The sequence below is a fragment of the Dreissena polymorpha genome, chromosome 8 (assembly GCF_020536995.1).
Source record: "Dreissena polymorpha isolate Duluth1 chromosome 8, UMN_Dpol_1.0, whole genome shotgun sequence".
Lineage (NCBI taxonomy): Eukaryota > Metazoa > Mollusca > Bivalvia > Myida > Dreissenidae > Dreissena > Dreissena polymorpha.
Window position 1 is genome coordinate 85,254,366 of NC_068362.1, and position 6,243 is coordinate 85,260,608.

Here is a 6,243-nt window from a genome sequence, read left to right on the forward strand (position 1 = left end):
TCGGCCTGGCTTGCGGGACTCGCTAGCCGGCCCGGCTGGTCTCACGCGGGCCAGCGGGCTTCCAAGCTCGCGAGGCATCTGTGGTCTCACATGGGACCGCGGACGCCCTGCCGATCACGAAGGTGGCTTCATTTTCGGCCTGCTGTCGGTCGAGAATCGTCCGGTGTCTGCGATTTCGTGTCCCGAGAGGAACTAAAGAACCGCTGGCAAGGTACAATACCGTGTGGGACGGTACCGCTGATGACGAATACATTCCTCTCTCTCTCTCTCTCTCTCTCTCTCTGCTCTCTCTCTCGCTCTCTCTCTCTCTCTCTCCTCTCTCTCTCTCTCTCTCTCTCTCTCTCTCTCTCTCTCTCTCTCTCTCTCTCTCTCTCTCTCTCTCTCTCTCTCTCTCTCTCTCTCTCTCTCTCTCTCTCATCGAGACATCGGGCGCTCGTACAGCAGCGAGAGCCAGGCCTGGTTGGGCCCCCAAAGAGGATTGCGAGGATTGACAGATTGAGAGCTCTTTCCTCAATCGGTGGTTGGTGGTGCATGGCCGTTCTTAGTTTGTGGAGCCATCTGACTGGTTAATTCAGATAACGAAAGAGACTCTGGCCTGCTAAATAGCTTGGGCGTCCTCTGCTGCGCCCCTTGAGCTTCTTAGAAGGATGAGTGGCGTTTAGTCACGCGAGATTGAGCAATAACAGGTCTGTGATTCCCTTTTATGTTCGGGGCCGCACATGTGCTACACTGAATGGGTCAGCGTGCGTCTTGCCTGTCCCGAGAGGGCCGGAAAATCAGTTGAACCCCATTTGTGCTAAGGATTGGGGCTTGCAATTGTTCCCATGAACGAGGAATTCCTAGTAAGCGCGAGTCATCAGCTCGCGTTGATTATGTCACTGCCCTTTGTACAAACCGCCCGTCACTGCTACCGATCGCTCCAGTGAATGAGCTCTTCGGATTGGACCCTTGGGCCGGCTTCGCGGTCGGCTCTCGGTGCGCCGATAAGATGCGCAAGTTGACCGGGGTAGAGGTCGTACAAGTCGTAACAAGGTATCCGTAGGTGAACCTTCTGATGGATCATTACCGAGACTATCGCAGAAAGCCGGAGCGCTTCGCGAATCTCAAAACCACCGGTCAGTCGCGCGTGGTCCCAGTCGTCGGGGCCCTGCGCTGCGGCGAGGCTGACAAAGTTGAGCGACAATGAGCGTGCGGCCGAGGTACTGGCTGCCTCCCGCGCTACTAGCCCACGTTGATGACGGCGGCGTGTATGACAAGCTGGAAACGCCAGGGCAAAATGCGAACGGACGCGGAATCCGCCGAAGCGTCCAGACATTGGGAACATGGAGGTCTCGCAACCCCGAGGCCAGCGGGTCAGCTCGTTCAGTTGTCCCGCGAGGTTCAAAGATCGGTGGCGCAGAATCGCTGCCTCCCCGATCGTGGTTCACGAAACACTCGATCTCGACTTGTATTAGTCATCCAGAACGCAAGTCTTCGCTTGCCCTGCACGGCGTCGAAGCGCGACCTACGGCTGCCTCACGGTGGCCGCGAGTCGACCCGTCATTGTGCAGACAAAAAAAATCTATGTGGTGGATCACTCGGCTCGTGCGTCGATGAACAGCGCAGCCAGCTGCGTGAATTAAAGTGAATTGCAGCACACATTGAACATCTACATCTTCAGCGCACATTGCGGCCACGGCTATTTGCCGGGGCCTCGCCTGTCCGAGGGTCGGCTAAACGTACTCCCGAGCGATCAGTGTCCTAGCAGTACCGCAGCGGGGGACTCGGGAACCATGAAGCCGGGCTCTGACGCGTCGTACTGGCCCACCAGCGGCCGGTCCGTCCGTCTCCAGACCACATATGTGGCGGTCTCGGTTCTAGCTAACACTCGCGAAGCGGCATGACGGCAGGGCTCGATGGGCCTCTTGTCTCGCGCAGCCGAAAGGCGACCTTCGCGCCCACTGTCCGGCCACGAACACCTTAGCCTAACCGACACCGGATCAGACGAGATTACCCGCTGAACTTAAGCATATCAGTAATTTATTAGCATTTTAAATAGGTTTTGGGTGCCGACAATCGTGGTGTGAGGGGTGGACTGCGGACGCTCGACAGTATGTCGAACAACGCGCATTCGACTGACGATCGTCGCTCTCCACTAAACCCGGTTATCGTTATCGACGATTATTCGCTGGTACAACCATAGTCACCCGACCATGGTCGCACTCATTAAACCGGACCCAGTTGCTTAAAGTGCTATTATCTACATGTTATAACCGTCATACTTATTATTTAAGGCGACAACCACTACGACACCCACAACCACTACGACACCAACAACAACTACGACCGCAACAACCACTACGACCGCAACCACCACTACGACCCCAACAACCACTACGACGCTAACAACCACTACGACACCAACAACCACTACGATACCAACAACCACTACGACGCTAACAACACCTACGGCATCAACAACCACACCAGAAGGTAAATGTTGTTTTTTGTGTTCGATTTGAATCTCTACCTTTCTGAACGTGCTTTTATTGAAGTTTCGTTTATGTTTCACTGATGGTTCAAACCGCGACAACATATGTAGGTAATGTTGCTAATAATTTCAGTATTAATCAACCCATTTATGCCAAGCGTCTAGAAAAAAAGCCTTGGCAAACAGCGTAGACCCTGATCAGACGCCGCATGATGCGGCGTCTCATCAGGATCCCTGCTGTTTGCTTAAAGGAATTTCTGTAAGAAATATTCTAAATATAGAAATTAATATACTAGACATCCCTAATTTTTGAAATAACTTGATCCAATTTAGAAGGATGGGAGAGTCCACAGGCATAAATGGGTTAAGACGCCTGGGGTGATAAGCGCGCGATAATGCTTTTATGAAAACATAGCTTAGCATGTTTCAAACAAATGTATCTAGATGTGTCTTGTTCTGTGAAAATTGGGCAAAATGCATGTGCGAAAAGTGTCGTCCCAAATTAACCTGTGCAGTCCGCACAGGCTCACCAGGGACGACACTTTCCGCTTTAATGGTATTTTTCGTTTAAAGGAAGTCTATTTTGACCGAAAATCTAGTTAAATTACATACGTGGCGAACACATACATACATTCACAATATTTTAATATTCAGTTTAAAAGACACAACAGAAAAGAAGTAACTCAAATTTATTTGCAAGGCAAAGTAGTTAATAATTAACGTGATTCTTTTTTTTTTGCGCGTAACCTATGAGGTTATCGTAAGGCAGTTCGATTCCACTATAAATCAGGGCCATCAAGCGAGTATATATCTTATTAAATCCCCCTGAAAGTTACTTGTCTCTTCTTAAATCAAATTGAATATTGTACCTGTTTCGGCGATGGAAAGTATATAAACCACCATCATCCTTGCATTTCCGAAAAAAAACAACAGAAAATAAACTTAGGTTAACTTCCGCATTGACAGCTGACATGCGAAGAACAATGCCGTCAATTGTATTGTATCATCGGTTACTTTGCCCATTTGATATTTCTTAATTTAAGATAAATGTGATACGTATTGTGCAATGACTTTAATGACGTCATGATATAATATCCTGTTTGTACTTATCTGTTGTGTGGTACTTCCAGCCATTTCAGTTGTTCCTTTCAAACTATAAACCATAAGCGAAAATATGAGATAAATACAATACCAGGTTAATCCATTTATGCCTAGTGGACTCTCCCATCGTTCTTAATTGGATCAATGTATTTCCAAAGTTAGGGATGTCTAGTATATTTGTTTCTATATTTAGAATATGTCTTACAGAAATTATTTTAAGCAAACAGCGCAGACCCTGATGAGACGTCTCATCTGGGTCTACGCTGTTTGCATATGCCTTTTTCATAGACGCTAGGCATAAATGGGTTAATGTTAAGGAAGGGTTATGAACAAACCGTTATTTATCACTAACCTCCTGTAATCATGACCATACGAGATTTTACTATGAAAGATGTATGTTATACTTATTCAATAAATCGCGCATAGATAGTTATGATTGTCAAACATATAGGCTTGAAGACAGCGAGACTTTATAGGGGCCGTCCAACAGATTGGTAAATTGACAAAATTAAAAAAAGTTGTTTCAGATTCGCGAATGTTCGTGTTTGTTATGCCATTTTTGAGGAAATAGTAATACTGACCATTTACCATGCTCTTAAATATCCATTATATGCATCTTTTGACGATTTGAAAACCTAAAAGAAAATTATACGCGAAACGATTGAATAATTTGGAAAGTTCTGGTGTTGTCGTTATATTTTGGGAAATTACAAGGATTGCTTATATAGGTAAAAAAAATACATCCGCTCTAAGCATGAGTATGGATGGTCGAGTGGTCTATGCAGGGAGACTTGTTACTACAGGACCAGGGTCAGTGGTAGGAACCCTGTTGAGGTTTACTTTTTTTCCATTTTTGTATCCTTGTTTTTTTACTGGAGATATTTAGGTCAAATGTTTAAATTAATCAATATAAAGCATTTAATGACATGCTTCAATACATGCCAAAATCTGTTGGACGACCCCTTTGAATAATTAGTTCGAAAACGACAAGTTCAAACTACAATTTGATGTTGTTTGTCTTCATTCCATAGACGACTTTGGCCAAGAGTGTTGTCGTTCAGCCAACTCGTGTGATCGATCGAATGGAGTCAAGTGTAAACAACACGACTGCTGTGGAAATAAAGGAGGTGAAGTCCCGCCATGCAGTGACAAGTTCTGCCTGTGCGAGACCGAACAGAACTGGATCTACGACTCGACATCGCCGTCAAAGTGTAAGAAGCAGGCAGATAAACCGCCAAACGGGGACTGTGATGCTGACGGATACAATGCTTCTCGACTTTCTTAAACAACGAGATGAGACCGGCTCAACGACTGACTCCTGAACGAACAAACGGACTATGAACCAAAAAAAAAATCTTATCTTTTTTTATCTCTCTTTTTTTCTTATAACAAATATGACAAACAGCAGTGTATCAGTTTTGCGGTTATAGTTGTTTGTATACGTTGCTTACATGTTCATGCCATTAACCCACTTATGCCAAGCGTCTAGAAAAAAAAGGCCTTGGCAAACAGCGTAGACCCATGTGAGACGCCGCATGATGCGGCGTCTCATCAGGGTCTGCGCGGTTTGCTTAAAGAATTTTTTGTAAAATAAATATAGAAATAAATATACTAGACATACCTAATTTTGGAAATAAATTGATCCAATTTAGAAGGATGGGAGAGTCCACTAGGCATAAATGGGTTATTAACAATCTACACATACGTGAATTTCAATGTTTTAGGTGCAATATACAACCTGGCTCTACTTTCACATGGGATAATATTCAACAGCTATCGATTCAATTGTTTTTCCTAAATACGTGTATGCCCCAGTATGTGTATATATTTAAACAATATACCTCGACCTTAGCTTCTTAAAATAATACATAAAACATGTGACAGCCCAACGTCTTTGACTGGATTAATTCTAGTATTACATAAGTTAAATCAAATCTAACTGTAATCGACTCATAGCTTGTGGTGTCGGGTTTTGTTTAATTTGTCCTTTCAATTGCAAACATATTTCTATTTCTACACTCTAAGCTCGAGTCTACTAACGTCAGTGTGGCTTGCATATAGACCAATATCCACAAACATACAACATAATATTATCATATTTGATTGGTTCGAATCGGGTTCTTTATTTCGATCGAAAGTGGTAAAAATTCATCATTTCCAATTGTAGCAATTAACATTAAAACGTTTAATTAGTACCGTAAATAAAATAAATCATCAACATATTTGCAAACTGACACGTGCAATATATTGGATCAACATGTATTGTCTCGTCAGTTTCAAAACGGATTGGTATAATGAAGCCTATTGAGCCACTGGGAATTATTAACATCCTTTCCTTTTAAAGCATTGTAATTTCTCCTCCTATGTGCGACAGTAAGTCTGTGCTGTGATAGACAGTTTGGATTCGTCTATTCTGCGCAAGTGTGCATTTTTCCGCATCTACAGATTTGCTGACACAATATGTAATTTTATCCAATATTTTTTTCAGCAGAATTCATGCTTCTCATATTTTTGTCAAAAAGTGATTTGTCAGCAATCTATTGCAACATTTGATCAAATCTTTGTGAAACGTCACAAGAATATTCGTGTTTATGATACCACTCCGGTTTTAAACGAAACAACATAAATAGTTATACAGCTTTATTGGTGGTGGTGTTACTTTGCTTATATTT

The 6,243-nt window shown here is 43.8% G+C and overlaps 1 pseudogene; it reads left to right on the plus strand.

Annotated features, from left to right (window-relative positions):
- Positions 1 to 1,557: 1,557 nt before the first annotated feature.
- On the plus strand, positions 1,558 to 1,711 carry LOC127843293 (5.8S ribosomal RNA; annotated as a pseudogene).
- The last annotated feature ends 4,532 nt before the right edge of the window (positions 1,712 to 6,243 follow it).